The sequence below is a fragment of the Schistocerca gregaria genome, chromosome 8, assembly GCF_023897955.1.
Source record: "Schistocerca gregaria isolate iqSchGreg1 chromosome 8, iqSchGreg1.2, whole genome shotgun sequence".
Taxonomy (NCBI): domain Eukaryota; kingdom Metazoa; phylum Arthropoda; class Insecta; order Orthoptera; family Acrididae; genus Schistocerca; species Schistocerca gregaria.
In genome coordinates, this window is record NC_064927.1 from 329135266 (window position 1) to 329150958 (window position 15693).

The 15693-nt window shown below is 42.9% G+C and overlaps 1 protein-coding gene and 1 non-coding gene across 2 annotated transcripts in view; one reads left to right on the plus strand and one right to left on the minus strand.

Moving 5' to 3' along the window:
* The window catches only part of LOC126284258 (protein vestigial), a 486247-nt gene that overhangs the window by 449644 nt on the left and 20910 nt on the right, over positions 1-15693 (plus strand). The gene's annotated exons all lie outside the window — the stretch shown is intronic.
* LOC126285659 (U6 spliceosomal RNA) lies at positions 6379-6483 on the minus strand. Its single transcript, XR_007551670.1, has one exon. It is a non-coding gene; the product is annotated as a U6 spliceosomal RNA (small nuclear RNA).

The window sequence follows — 15693 nt, forward strand, 5'->3', positions numbered from 1 at the left end:
ATATAGGAGCAAAGCTAGTAGGTTCAATGAATACTAAATTGTGAGGTCGGCGCTATAAAATTAGAAATCTGAACAAAATCACTTGGCAAAACGATATGTCTGAGATAATAATTACCAACTTGACGACTCAGAAATGCGTTTTCAAATTTACAGCAAGTATTGCAAAGACAGAAGAAAGAAAAATTTTTGCCGTGACTGCCAGAAACAAAAATAGTAACCCAAGGGAAATGCTCATAATAATGGTCGAAAGATGACGCATGACACCACGTAATCAATAAGAACCAAACTGTAATGCCACGGTGACAGCAAGAAGTCAGAATTAGACTAATGGTTCATCTCGCACACAAAAAGTTGCAATATGTATAATGGGAACTAAATGTAAGTTTATATCTAAAAGTATTACCTGAGTAGTTGAAATAAATTGTGGAGAATAAAACAGTACAAAGCACAGATGGTAAAGCAACGGAGGGAAGATAATGACGTACGAATACATTTCACAACGTCGCATCCCCTTTGAAAAGTGCCACTCGTCAATTTTTGTGATATCCTGAGTTTGTGCACGTGTTGAATACGAAGTGAGTAGCATTATTTTCTTTCTTTCATGTAGAGCGCATTATTTTCTTTCTATCATGTCGAGCGACTAAGCCCACATTTCCAAAATATAATTTCGAGCATTGCTGCAGGAAGAGGAATGAATATTAAAAATGCGTGCAACACAGCAGTTCCAGTAATTAAACTGACCAACTGTGTAAGAGAAGCTATGGAGAGACGAGGAGCGACTATTGCAACATTTATTTATGGTTGAAAATCGAATTGTATTGAACATAACTGTACTAATACATTTTTTTTTAAAGACGTTCCATGTATTTCATGAATCTGTTCATCTTCGAGTCCCGAAAAACTATTAAAATATGCACCGCACAATTCAATGCACAGAGACACTTCTAAAAATTTCATTCTTAATACAGCACCCTATGTGTAATAACCATGTCTTCTAAACATCAAACATACCTGTGTCAGCCTTGTTTTCTCATTTGAATTCAAAGTGAGAGAACAGTTTAGGCACAAGCGTGTTTGATGTTTACTAGTGATGGCTGTTACACGTTCTTTTATAAAAGTGAAGTATTGCAGTTGTGTATTACACAATTGTATTTCTAACCTACATCAAAGCTCTCCAACAGCGTCTACACCAAAAATTTTTTGTATCAGCAAGGCATTCCGACTACAGATTTCAATGCTTTACTTTTGAAAATGAAGCTGTTTGATTTTACTCGATACACTCATGTAGAATCTCACAGTACAGTCATTGGTTCATTGTTTTCCTCCCAATGTGGCTGTACATTTTTCTGGCTTGGATGTGGAAGAACCAAAGTATCGACCCTAAAAATATCGCTTCTCTTATCTTGAATATAAACTCTCTAATTATGCCGCAGCGTGAGTCGATCAGGGACAATTTTTGTCAGCCGTTCCTCCACGTTTGTTTTGGTGGTACCTCATTATTCTATGAGAAACTGTAAAATACCGTTGCATAATTCTCAATGAGCATACAACACGTAGGGAAAACAGACTGTCACAGCATATATAGAAATCACTCTTTTGTCTACATAAAATTCAAAAATTAGATAGATATTTTCATCTAGTATAATACAGAAACTAGTCCAGTGACTCGTCCTACCAAGCTATTCTTACTGAGATACAGTTCATTGCAAAACGAAGGCTCCAGGTGTCTAGAGGTATCCGTCAGTGTCTGTGCAACATTCGGTTGTTTAATCATGTTAACGCTCTTTATGTTAGGATGGACGCGAACTGATAACTGACGTGATCTACATGCCCGGTGACGTACGTTGGTCAGTGGATTACTCGCATATCAGATTCCTATCAGTTGTTCATAACTATAATGCAACATATGTTTCTTGCAATGTTTTCGCTTTTTGCACTACAAATCAACGTCTTTCCCCATTTTAAGTCCACGCATTAGCTCTCTTGTTGATTTCTTCTTGTTATTTCTTGCCCTTCCCCGGCCCATCTAACTCCCTCTCCAGATTTAAATCTTTCCGTAGCGCTGCCACGTCTTCCTTTTAATACATAATTATTCCTATGTGACAGGAACGTAACATTTTTGAGATGTGTGTTCATCGTTATAATCTTCTTTTCCTTTTGCCTTTGTCCGGCAGTTTCTCAGGGACGGCTTGGTTAGGATCGGATTTGGCATTATTAATTTAAGGGATGGTCGGATGCCCTTCCTATCGCCACCACGTTGGATGATGATTTTGATGATGATGATGATGATGATGATGATGATGACAACATAACACCCAGTCTCTGGGCGGAAAAAATCTCCGACCCAGCCGGGGATCGAACCCGATCCCCTTTGCACGACATTCCGTCACGCTGACCGCTCAGACATCGAGGCGGACCTGTTTATCGTTATAATACAAAAACATGTTCTGTTTATCATCACATTACGAGATTATCCATTTTCTTCCTTTTTTGATTTTATATATATATATACGGTTTCGTTCGACTGCGCTCCTTATATTTCAGTTTCTTGTCTTCAATAGCGTGTGTATAAAACCTTCATGGTCTACCCACATTTTAGACTTACTGAATACAGAGTATAGTTCTCAGTCGTTCGGTATGCGTTAAAAGTTTTTGCCTAAGTCTTCGAGTTGGGAGTTTGTGCATCTTTCCATAAAATTTTGATGTTTTTTCCGGATATATGCCGCGATGTTGGATAATTTTTTTCTCTTTGAACGTTCTGTTTAGGCAGAATATCTCTCCCAATTTTGTGATTCTCCTTCAGACTGTTTTCCATGTCGTCTTTTATGTGAAATGTGCGTGTTTTAGACAAAATAACGAGTCTTCTTTGATAACTGCATTGCAGTGTCAGATTTTTGTATTATAATAAGTTATTACTATTACACTAATCGACAAATTAGGAAGCGTACTAAGCTGAATGTCGCATTCTGGAGCTTGCTGCTACGGTCGCAGGTTCGAGTCCTGCCTCGGGCATGGATGTGTGTGATGTCCTTAGGTTAGTTAGGTTTAAGTAGTTCTAAGTTCTAGGGGACTGATGACCACAGCAGTTGAGTCCCATAGTGCTCAGAGCCATTTGAACCATTTGGAGCTTGCATGTTTTTCCTTTTGACGGAGTTTCTTTTCATTAACGTACAGTAATTGCGTCTAGTACAGCGTTCATCTGTACATTCCGTTTGCTATTATTTGTGTTTGTAACTTATTTTCTATCCGCATCCTCTTGTCAGCTGCGAAGAGTATCTCTACAGATGCCTGATTAGACGTTAAAGGGAGCCTGCAACCACAAGGTAACCAATTAAAACAAATACATAAGCAAATAAGCAGTTTACTAAGACCACAGGAAGAGGTTAAAAGGAATTGCACCAATCGAGGCATATGGAATACAAAAAAGGTAAAACTGTAATCAATACGTAGGTTGGTTTGACCACCGCAGTGTTTTACTAACATGGTTCTCTTGGAGGTGCTGTGCCGTTGCCTTTCTTTGACCTTGAAACTTACTTGTGAAACTTACAAAGTTAAACTTATTAAAAGATGGAAAGATGCGAAACATCGCAAATGTCAGACTATTCTTTGGCTTTAATGTGTGACACTGACTGTGGAATATACAGGGTATTACAAAAGGTATAGCCAAACTTTCAGGAAACATTCCCCACACACAAATAAAGAAAATATGTTATGTCGACATGTGTTCGGAAACGCTTAATTTCCATGTTAGAGCTCATTTTAGTTTCGTCATTCTGTACTGTATTTCCTCCATTCACCGCCATGATTTCATACGGGATACTCTACATGTGCTGCTAGAACATGTGGTTCATGCACGATGGAGCTCCTGCACATTTCAGTCGAAGTGTTCGTACGCTTCTCAACAACAGATTCGGTGACTGATGGATTGGTAGAGGCGGATCAATTCCATGGCCTTCACGCTCTCCTGACCTCAACCCTCTTGGCTTTCATTTATGGGGGCATTTGAAAGCTCTTGTCTACGCAGCCCCGGTACCAAATGTAGAGAATCTTCGTGCTCGTATTGTGGACGGCTGTGATACAATACGTCATCCTCCATGGCTGCATCAGCGCATCAGTGATTCCATGCGACGGAGGGTGGATGTATGTATCCTCGCTAACGGAGGACATTTTGAACATTTCCTGTAACAAAGTGTTTGGTACGTTCTGCTGCTGTGTGTTTCCATTCCATGATTAATGTGATTTGAAGATAAGTAATAAAATGAGCTCCAACATGGAAAGTAAGCGTTTCCGGACACATGGCCATATGACATATTTTCTTTCTTTGTGTGTGAGGAATGTTTCCTGAAAGTTTGCCCGTACCTTTTTGTAGCACCCTGTATGTGCCGGACTGTTGCTACTAAGGCGGAAGGGCAGGCAACTTTCAGAGCTAGTATTAAGGATCAAAACAAGAAATTCAGGGGCTTTAGAATAGATACCGTAAGAGCCAGTAGCAGCTGTTCATCTTCGCCAACGTGAAACATGTATCTTCTACGAAGAAGAGCCCATGGCTCTGAAGGTGTGCGTTTTAGAGACCATATTTACTGGTATTGGTTTTTATCCTTACTACCACCTCTCTAACGTGTCCACTGTAAGGTCTAAGTAGCAACAGTATCGATCCATGTACTTCACTGTCAGAGTTATCATAATGATTTTCGCTTATAACTTCTGACTCGCTCGTTTCCAGACCACGGTTTCTTATCTTAGCTTGATGTAGTTATACTTCTCCACATCATCCCTCAAAGTTTGTAATATCTCAGAATCATGCTGTATGAATTGTAGCTTTGGAACATTGTTACAATTTGAATCATTGTTTCGACTATTTATATTATGACTTCCCTGCGTATACAGGATGAATCAGCTGCCCCTACTGATGTCGTTTTATGCAACCCGCAATGTTATAACTGGTTTCCAAAAATCACGGGCGAGATTTTTATATTTTCTCCCTCGCTACGTGCAAACTATTTGTCGTGCATAAAAAATGACTAGGATTTTTTGTATCAAATTTAATGTAGTTAAGTTATATTGGAATACGTTTTCGTTAGAGGCCGTAGTTTTCTAATTAAAAACGTACAAAAGTGACCTTAAACGCATCCCGGCTCCCATGTTCTGCACACTATGGACAGGATTCCTGGTATTTTGTTCATGGCTCTACCTCCCACAAACATTTGCGACTGTACGAATGATTTCCCACATTCCACAATTTTGATCTTAGTAGATTGTCCATATTATGGCATCGGCTTAGACGAGCACTTAGAAATTGTAAAACTGACATTCGTGTAAATTTTACCTAACAATTACGTGAATTTTCGCAAAATAAAATAAACAATTACATCGTTGTATTCTTTAGGCCTGATCTCTACGAAACTAGTGTGCTTGTAAGGAATTAATCTGGTCCGAATTTTCAGTATAACTTACTTTAGCGTAATGTTTATTAAAGCTACTTACCTTTCATCACCCTCACCCACACGTTTAAATTAATAATGTTAACGAAGTAGCCGACTATGGTGGTGGGTAATAGCCTGTACAATACAAACAAAAAACGGTGGACTATAGGGAATAGTTCGTGAAATCGGAAATTTTTGTACAGTAGCAGGCGGGAGCGCCCGAACAACAGACTAGAAATCCTGCGTGGGGAGAGGTGATTGTGGGGCTAGGGGTGTGTTTGAAAGTCACTTTCGTAAGTTTTTCTCGAGTAATTCGAAAACCGTGGTTTGCAGGGAGGACGTATCTTAGTACAAAATTTGACTACATTAAATTTCCTACAAAAGGACCCTTTTCATTTTTTTCTCTAGAACTAGTTGTTTGCGCATAGTGAGGGAGATAATATGAAATACTCCCGCTTTGTGTTTGAAGATTAGATATAACATTGCGGGCTGCATAAAACAGCCTCTGTAGGGGCCGGTTAATCAGCGTTTTTGTTTTACATATATCTACCACGCTGTTGGCAGTATGGTTCAACGAACCAATGAGATGAAAAGAAAGAAAAAGAAACGTGGGTGGAAGACCAATCTGAACTAGATTGCCATAGACATCTACTGCTTACATGTACTCAGGTACAAGGCTCTTTGGTTGAATTAAAGCCTATAGCTAATGCTGTAGTGGCAAAGATGTAAACATACATAAACTCCAGCCACCTGTGGAACTTTCGAACTGACTTTCACAGATAATTATAGGGATTCCTACAATTTATCATGGACTCTAAACCACAGTACAACTCGGCATATGTTTTTCAATAAGAAGGGTTTACAGAGGACAAAGAAGTGATAAATAACATATATAAAATCCTAGGACTGACTCGGTATCTAACAATTTTCCTTTGGACTGGTAGTTTGGCATCCTGCTACTGTGAAACACGTCAAGATTTTGGGTGTCATCCTTGCATAGGGGCGATGCTAATCTTGTCTGTATCGGTCCAATTTTAGTACGCAAGTACATCATTGACCCCTCGAGCTACAAATATATTCCCGAGGCAGGATTCGAACCTGCGACCGTAGCGGTTGCGCGGTTCTGGACTGTAGCGCCTATAACCGCTCGGCCACTGCGGCCGGCAGAATGACTCGTCTAAGTTTTTTCTCAATTACTGCAGTCGCAAATCTGTATTGCAAAATGCAGCTGGACCAAATATCAAGATGGTATGAAGCACTCCACAGGAGGAGTGAACGTTTGTTACACAGTAACACAAGGTTCAAAATGATCTCCGTCGGCGCGACTCTACAGAATCGAACCACTGAACAATAACCGTCCACATCGGAAAATGTTTTGGGCTGCGACTTTTCACCTACAGGAAATACAGCTGCAAAGAACTGCCGCCGGATCTTTTACGTTTCCTTGCACCGTAGCGGGAGCAGCGAGGCGAGCGTGTCCCCACGCCAATTTCCGATAATTTGTTTCTTCGATACAAGCGGAGCAAAGAACGGCGGCGGCGCCCGCCTGTCTCTCTCTCTCTCTCTTTCTCTCTCAAAGGAAGCCGCACGCATTCCGCCGCCTGTAGTGAGCCCCCTCTGGAATTTCACGAGCGCAGAGCTGAAGCTGGCAGATAAAGTGCGCGCCGCGCTTGGCTCCCTTTATTAATTTCGAGGCGTCCGCTATCAGGAACAGCACTCTGCCCTCGGACAGCGCGCGACCTTTAAAGGGTTCCGCTCCTAGCTGTCCACCGCTTGTGGCGTCTTAACAGGCGATAATAGCGGATCTGTCGCCGGCATAATTACTGAGAAAATACCGGCCACCGCCGTGTCGTCAGAGTGCATCTGGCTGAGCTTAGGTGGGCGCTTTTGCACTGGTATGCAAAACTCGAGGAAGAAAGTAACTTCCGCATGACGTGTCATTGACAAGTAACATAACTCGATGCAGCTTGGACAGTACATAGAACGAATTGCTAGAGTACAGAAGGTAACTGGATGGTGTACGAAATGAGACGAACGTAAGCGACACTTTTATTCATTGAGTTGATTTGATGGAGGACACCAAACAGAGAGGTCAACGGTATCATTGGATTAGGGAAGGATGGGGAAGGAAGTCGGCCGTGCCTTCTCAAAGGAACCATCCCAGCATTTGCCTGAAGCGATTTAGGGAAATCACGGAAAACCTAAATCAGGATGGCCGGACACTTTTATTCATTGATAATAATTTCACTGAAGTAACCGCGATTTGTGATGTTCCACTGGGCATTAATAAAGGCAGGCCGGCAGGAGCGGCCGAGCGGTTCTAGGCGCTGCAGTGTGGAACCGCACGACCGCTACGGTCGCAGGTTAGAATCCTGCCTCGCGCATGGATGTGTGTGATGTCCTTAGGTTAGTTAGGTTTAAGTAGTTCTAAGTTCTACAGGACTGATGATCTCAGAAGTTAAGGCCCATAGTGCTCGGAGCCATTTGAACCATTTTGAATAAAGGCAGGACATGATTCTTATTAGGGTGTGCAATCACGGCAATTCATGCTTTGGGACGTGTTCCTATGCTGACCAAAATGCTGGCAAGAAATTCTTGTGGAAGGGTGTTCCAACCCTCCATCAGTGCCGTTGACAACTGCTGGATGCCCGGCAGTGCACCCGCGCGTGCCGCAATACCTCACCCCTGTGTATCCCACACCTGCCCGATGGGATTTAAATCGTGTGAACGGGCAGGCCAGTCCATTCGCCGAATATTCTTTCGTTCGAAGAGCACCTCCACATGCGCTTTTCGATGCGGCTGCCAGTTGTCTGCCATAGAAATGAAGTCCGGACCGAATACACCTCTAAATGGACCCACATGTGGAAGGAGTACTGTTACAATAACTCTAACCGGTGAGTGTGCCGTGTCCAGAGATCTGGAGGCTAGAACGCCCACGAAACACCAGAACACCAAAACAACCATTTGAGGGTACGTACACAATCCCTACTCAGGCTGAATCTGTTCTCATACTAGGATAGCACGCGGTCCCACACCCGGTTGGTCCAGTCCTCGTTCTTTTGGCACCATCGCAAACGGTGCCGTCGGGCGAAGGGACCACCCTTATGCCGACACCGAGCCACCGTGGATCGTGAGATTGCGTGCCTCACCGTCCTGTTAAATATTGCTCCATCTGCAGCCGATGTTTATGGTTGGTCCCCTCTTACCTGTTACACTATGTAGTGGTCATCTACTGCTGTAGTTGGCTGTGTTCGACCAGCTCTGCTCCTTCGGGGAGCAAAGCTTGTGTTCCGGATCGCTCAACGTGTTCGTGAAAGAATGCTGTGAGTAATACGAAACTCCTGGGCTCCGCTCGTCACACCTTGTCATTCCTTCAGCTTCCCGATAATTCTTTACTTTTGAAGCCCGCCAAATGTCTTCGGTCCTTGTTGCAATGGAGAGCATCGCAGTAGTGTGGCGTAACTGCTCGCGAATTGACACAAACTGACTTTTCCCATTTCTATAAATGTCTCATGGAGCAGGACCAGCCCCATTTGATCTCAGTATGTCCATCTTTTTAGCGATGATCGCGGGACTCGGCTGTTCGATTCAGGATGTCAAATTAAACGTCTTTCAGCCGTCAAATTTCAACCTTATTTTATTAGGCAATTAGTTTCGGCACCTTATTACGCCATTTTCCGGCCCCTGACCGATGTGTAAGAATACTCTACCTCGCTTGTGATCGAACAGTCGGCGGGTGATATCTACTTGCTACAGTGGTCACTGTAGCAAGTAGATATCTACTTGCTGGCCCCTGCTTGGATCACAAGCGAGGTAGATTATTCCTACACGTCGGTCAGGGGCCTGAAGATACCGTAATAAAGCGCCGAATCTGGTTGCCTAATAAAATAACGTTGAAATTTGACGGCTGAAAGGTGTTTAATTTGACATCCTCAGCCCCATTTGACGCTATAATCACGCTCACCTTACACCAGCTTTCCGTGCACGACTGGGAGACCTCTGGCAACGTCATTCCGGACTTTAACTCATTTCCACCGTGTTGTTAATATGTTATGTTACTTTATATATCTCGTCCTTCAGTTCTGCAGAACAATGTACTTGTCTGCACTGTGAAAGCCACCTTACGGTGTGCAGATGAGGACAGCACCAACATTTTTTCCATTTCACGTTCCTTTTGCTATTGGCACGTACGCCTACATTCGCACACTGACACTACAGATCTGAAGATGCTCTTAAAAACAGAAATCGGTCATCAAATAATTGTCGTGCAGTCGTGACGGGAAATAAGCTTATATATTCTAGGTAGCACAAGTGTGTCTCAGATGTGCTAAAAACTCTACACTAAGATTTTTCATCGCACAGGAACGACATTTTGTATCACATGTCTGATCATCATTCTGCCAAGCTACTTAATGGTGTGTGGCGGAGGGTATTTCTTGTGCGACAAACAGATTACCCGTTCCCTGTTCCAATTGCGAATGGGGCGTGGGAAGTATTGTCGATAAGCTTCTATATTAGCTCCAGTTTCTCCAATCTTCTAGTCGCTGCCATTTTGCAAGATGTATGTGGGAGGAAGTAATATGTCCGACTCTTCCCGGAAAGTGCTCTCTAGAAATTACAGTAGTAAACCTCCGTGATGCACAACGCCTCTCTTGTAACGCCTGAGTAGCTGTCTAGCCCTCTCACGTCAACTAAAATATTCAGTGACGCAACGCACCGCTCTTCGTTGGATAAATTCTTCCCTTAGGCCTATAAGGTATAGGTCCCAGAGTGATAAGCAACACTCAAGAGGCTGTCGAAGATGTATTTCTTGAGCCACTTTTTCGTGGGTGAGGTACATTTTCGTAAGATTCTGCCTATGAATTTGTCTTGCATATACATTTCCTGCTATTTGTTTTATGTGGTCGTTCCACTTATGGTCGCTCTGGATAATTACCCCTAGGTATTTTACTTTAGATACTGTACGAAGCAATTTGTCTTAAGTAGTTTAGATGTACAATAGTCGATTTCTCTTCCTGCTTATGCGCAATATTTACATTTATTCACGTTCACAGACAACTGCCAGAGCCTGCACCATTCATTAATCCTCTGTAGGTCATTCTGCAAATCAGTACTGTCTTCTGGAATTGATGTTTTCTTACATACAAATGTATCATCCGTGGACGGTCTTAAAGAACTTCCAACACTTCCTACATTGTAAATACCGGTTTCAACAGTCTTAACCGTTATCTTCAGGTCTTATGTTTTTTTTTTGGTAATAAAACCTGTTCATTTTACGCTGAACCTCTGGCACAAGATGTCAAGTGGATAAAACTCAGCAGATTATAAACGTTTGTCATCGCTAAAATATTTAAAAACACACATCATCTAGTCCAAAAGACCATATTGCTCACAGATGATTGTTACATGATGGAAATACGGTACACAACAGTACATTTGTGTACATATGCTGGACACATACTAAACAGTGCGAATCCACTTTAAATATCTTATAAGGTACGAGGGTACTCCCAAAAGAAAGGTCTCCTATTTCTTCATAAGTACATAGACCTGTTTATTTCCACATCAGTTTACAGCTTGAACATTTAGCTATTTTTCGATATAATCACCATTTCTGTCGATGCAGTTTTGTAGACGCTGTAGCAGTTTTTGTATGTCCATGTCATACCAGCTCGCCGCCATGCTGTTCAGAAAGTTATGAACCTCGTCTTTCACCTCGTCGTGAGAACTATAGGGTGGGTGGGTGGTTATGTTCCACTGAAACTCTTGCAGGAGAGCAACGGTTTGCCGAGCGATGTGTGGACAAGCGTTATCATGGAGAACGTGTACGCCCTTGTTCAACATTCCTCTTTTCCGGTTCTGAATTGCCCGTTTGAGTTTTCTCAGAGTCTCACAGTGCCTGTCAGCGTTAATATTGGTCCCAAGAAAAGGTTGTCATGACTTTACCGGTAGACCGTGTTTGTTTGAATTTCCGCGGCTTTGGAGAAGAAGGATGCCGCAACTGGCGTGATTGTTGTTTGGTCTCAGATGTAAAGTGATATGCCCAGGTTTCATCACCCGTGACAATTGAGTCCAGAAAGTTGTCCTGTTAGGCTGCAAGGTGGTGAAGAAATACGCGGGAAGTATCAACTCGTTGCCGCAGGTGGTCCTCAGTCAGCATGCGTGGCACCCATCTAGCGCACACCTTCCGGTAGTTCAATGTTTCCGTTAAAATTCTGTGAGCGGTGCTACGGGAAACCTCAGGAACCAACGTGCGGAGACCATCCAGGGTGATCCGCCGATCTTCACGCATGGTTTGCTCAACCTTCAACACTGTCTCCTCAGAAATTGACGGTCTCTCGCTCCTTTGTTTGTCGTGAATTTCGGTCCGACCAGCTGCAAACTCTCTACACCACTTAGGAACATTTTTGACGTACATGCACGACTCAATATACACTTCCGTCAATTGGCGATGGATTTCAATCGGCGCAGTGCCCTTTGCGTTCAAAAACCGAATAACTGCGCGCAATTCGCACTTGGCGGTAACATCCAACGGGAGCTCCATTCTCAACGGCTGCCAAACCAGTGACCAACTGCCACACACACAGAGTTCTGTACTTATATAAAAAAAATAGGGGACCTTACTTTTGGGATTACCTTTGTACAACTTGTACAGCCGGCGTGTGGCTACAGGTATGGTGCCCGCAGTCCCACTGCTAATAACGTGTTGACACGTCTGGGCTTACAAGCCCTCCTTTCTGTACTGTGGTAGCTGTAGGATCTGCGACTGCTGCCGTTACAATATGACGATCCTGGTGCCCGTCTGTGCTTTGTGGACGTCCGAAACCTCGTCTACGGGTGTGGGGATGTTTGCACGACCACTGATGCCAGCATCGTTGCCCAAGTGACACAACACCTTTAACTTGTGAGGCGATTCTCCAAATGGAGCATGACGCCACTCAAGAGGCCACAGAATGACTCCTTTCTAACTCGCTGTAGTAAGAACGAGTGAATCTCTGTGGCAAAATTTTGCACATGAGTGCACGTTCAAAGAACGTGAATAGTTACAATTGAAAGAAAAACAGCCCTCGGTCACTATTTTTAAGAAATTAACCTGGTTTCGACACTGCTAGGAGTATCTTATTCAGAATTTAAAACAAAGAATGGTGTATATTCTCTAACATGGTCACAGAATAATGACTAAAAACGTATGTTAGGGTATAAGTACGGAATCATCGTAAAAGACTGACAGTATTTATATGTCATTTATAAAATAATAAATGTGCCAAAAGGGCATTAGTCACAAAGATATTTAAGATAAAGAAAATTGTGATGGCGAGCCACTAAGGGGTGCTCGTTACTTGCGTGGTGCAGGTTGCAAAACGTTTTAGTCATTATTCTGTGACCATGTTATGGAATGTAGACCATTCTTTGTTTTAAATTCTGAAGAAGACACTCCTAGCAGTGTCTAAACCAGGTTAAATTGTTAAAAATAGTGACCTAGAGCTGTTTTTCTTTCAATTGGAATCTCTGTGGCGTGATTGCCTACTCGCTTCACACGTTTGCTCCACTCTGAGCCTACTGGCTGCGAGCATTTTATATTAAATGGTAGGCAGAGATGCCGCTTTGGTAGCTATGCCACTACGGTATCAGTTGGCGGACGACGTTTAAATCTTTACCAGTACATTTACTAACACCCCAGTTGGTACGTGCTGTCATCGGATCAAAATCGACATCCTCCTTCCAGGTGTACTAATTTTTTTTTCTTTCCCGACGGTTTGTAACCTCGCGCTACATTCATTAGCATCCCGTTGCGTTTGTATTTTCAACATTAGAGACATGAACTTAAATAACAGAGCTTAAGCAATTGCACAGCAATCTAATTAAACTCTGAACATTTCGGAAGGTTGTGCGCGTGAAAATGTGAACCACGGGTGTGAGCGCAACGAGAGCGGTCGACAGCGACCAGTGGGCTTGACCAGAACGGAACAGGACGGAGAGGAGCGATATTGCGCTTGGCCGGGACAAAAGGCGGGGGCGGCGGCGGCGGCAGAGGGCAGGCAGGAATGCGGCGCGTTTAATATTCCGCGGCGCGGACACCAGATATTGGTCTCGGGGCTCGCTGACCCTCGCGCCTCTGTGGCCGGCACACAAGCCCGACGGCGTCTGCGCACACCACCGTCTGCTAGGGGGAAATTCACCACACCGCTGTGCAAAAAAATACTCGTTGTAAAGTAACAGGTGAACTGCTTTCCGCAGCGTCAACAACAGTACCTATCCAGTGCACCGACCTCGGTTGGCGAGATAACCAAGGTCCCGGAATCACAGTTAAAAGTAAACAACGTTCAAACTGTCTGTGTTGCACCAACCTTATCCGCCGGTCAGCAAAGGCTCGTCAGCCACCAGTGCATTTGACGGCGGGTAATTCCGTGTATAGCAATGGAAGGCGCACAGGGGATGCAAAGACGCTAATAGAGCCTCTTTAGGTTTGGTTTGGTTTGTGGGATTAAAGGGACCAGACCGCGACGGTCATCGGTCCCTTGAGCCTCTTTACCATGGAGGTATAACATAAGGGGTGCTGTTATTACGTCACAAACTACATCTGCCATTTTAGTTGACCCAAATATTAACTTCTGGTGCAAGTGTTTCGATCACAAATGACAGATTGCGTTATTTACTAGTGTACTAATCATTCTGATCATAGTCTAAAATGTGAAGGACTCACATTTCATTCTTAGCTGAACTCGTTGAAGCGCCACTACTTCTCTCCTTGGTTATTCGAAATTTAAAACGAAAACGACGCGGAATGCGTCTTATTACTATATCAGATGTGGACTTAAGACCAGAAAAACGTCTGAAAATGGCTTCCTCAAGTTGTTTTATTCGCGAACGCACTGTAAGATATTCCGTTTAAGACAGCTCTTGTGCGCACGAGAGAGAAAATGCCACTTGAAACAGTCGTCCGATAATGTTTTGGAGCATCTAACACAGCGGCGTCGGCTTCAAAGCAACTTACAGCTCAATCTGTAGCACCATCTCCTCTTATTGGGGTTTCACGCTATATTCATAAGTTTTATAGACAGTCGCCGGTACGTGACGTCATTGTCACACGCTCTCTATTTCGTCAACGAGGAGAAGTGTGTTCATACCTGGCTACGAGGCCGTTCGTTTATGTTCTGCGATATGGGAAACAGAAGTAACACACCGATTTTTCGTTTGTTTTATTTTGTTCTATTCGAACACCTACGTCATTTCAATATAAAATTCATCAAACATATGCTAAGTAACAAATCTAATAATCATTTTTATAAACAAAACTATACATCGCACACTGAAATTTTCATTGCGAACAGAAATACTTAAATACGATCTTTTATACGATTGTAAATCTCGACGAAATGATTAAAAAAATTACAAAAACTTTTTTCTATCTTTTTGTACATTACGCTTCTCTAAAATTTGAATCCAATTGATATCGAACCCAAGTCTCCAAACCAGCGAAAAATACTTCAGGACATAGCAACCAACTTATCGAAAATAATCTATTGAAAATTTTCTAGCCTATTTTAGCATATTAAACATGGTCGGAAAACTTAGAAGTCGATTTTCTCGACAGTTTTAGCGAACTGTTTTGGGACAGCTAAATTTGAGCTTTGAACTTCACTTACCATAAATATAAAAATTTACAAAAATCTGACTGTCGAGTGATTACCTTGTTAGAGAAAAACAAACAATGTGGTCACATGTGGAGACACAATTTAATTCTACTCCTGGTAAGTTTGAGTCATAAATTAATAATCTTTCCGGATTCATCTGGAGTATAGGGCACGGTGGCCTCGAGTCTGAAACGCGGAGCCATCTTAATACCGTACGTTTGTAAAATCTTTGGTCATCTCGTGAAAATCGGGTGTGAGCTACGGTCAGACTCCTTCGTTCAAATTTGATCGATGTGAGTCCACCAGAATTTTGGGTTCGGCAGCATTAAATGGCGACATTACCGCGGTTAACTTTTAATCGAGGTTGGTGCAGTTGGCCGTCTGTGACTTGTGTGTCTCTAATTTTCACTTCGCTTAATATTCGTGCGGAATAGGACAGAGAATCACTAAGACTGGAACGAAGTGCCCTCCGCCAAGCACTCTTGGGGAGTGTAGGTGTCGACCGTCAGTAAAGATATTAGTCTATAATTAATCATATCCATTACAATTCACACTACAGCTCGTCAGCGAAATCGATTTACTGACGACTGAGTCGGACTTTTAGGCAAGTATTATCGCGCGAGACGAAGAGCAAA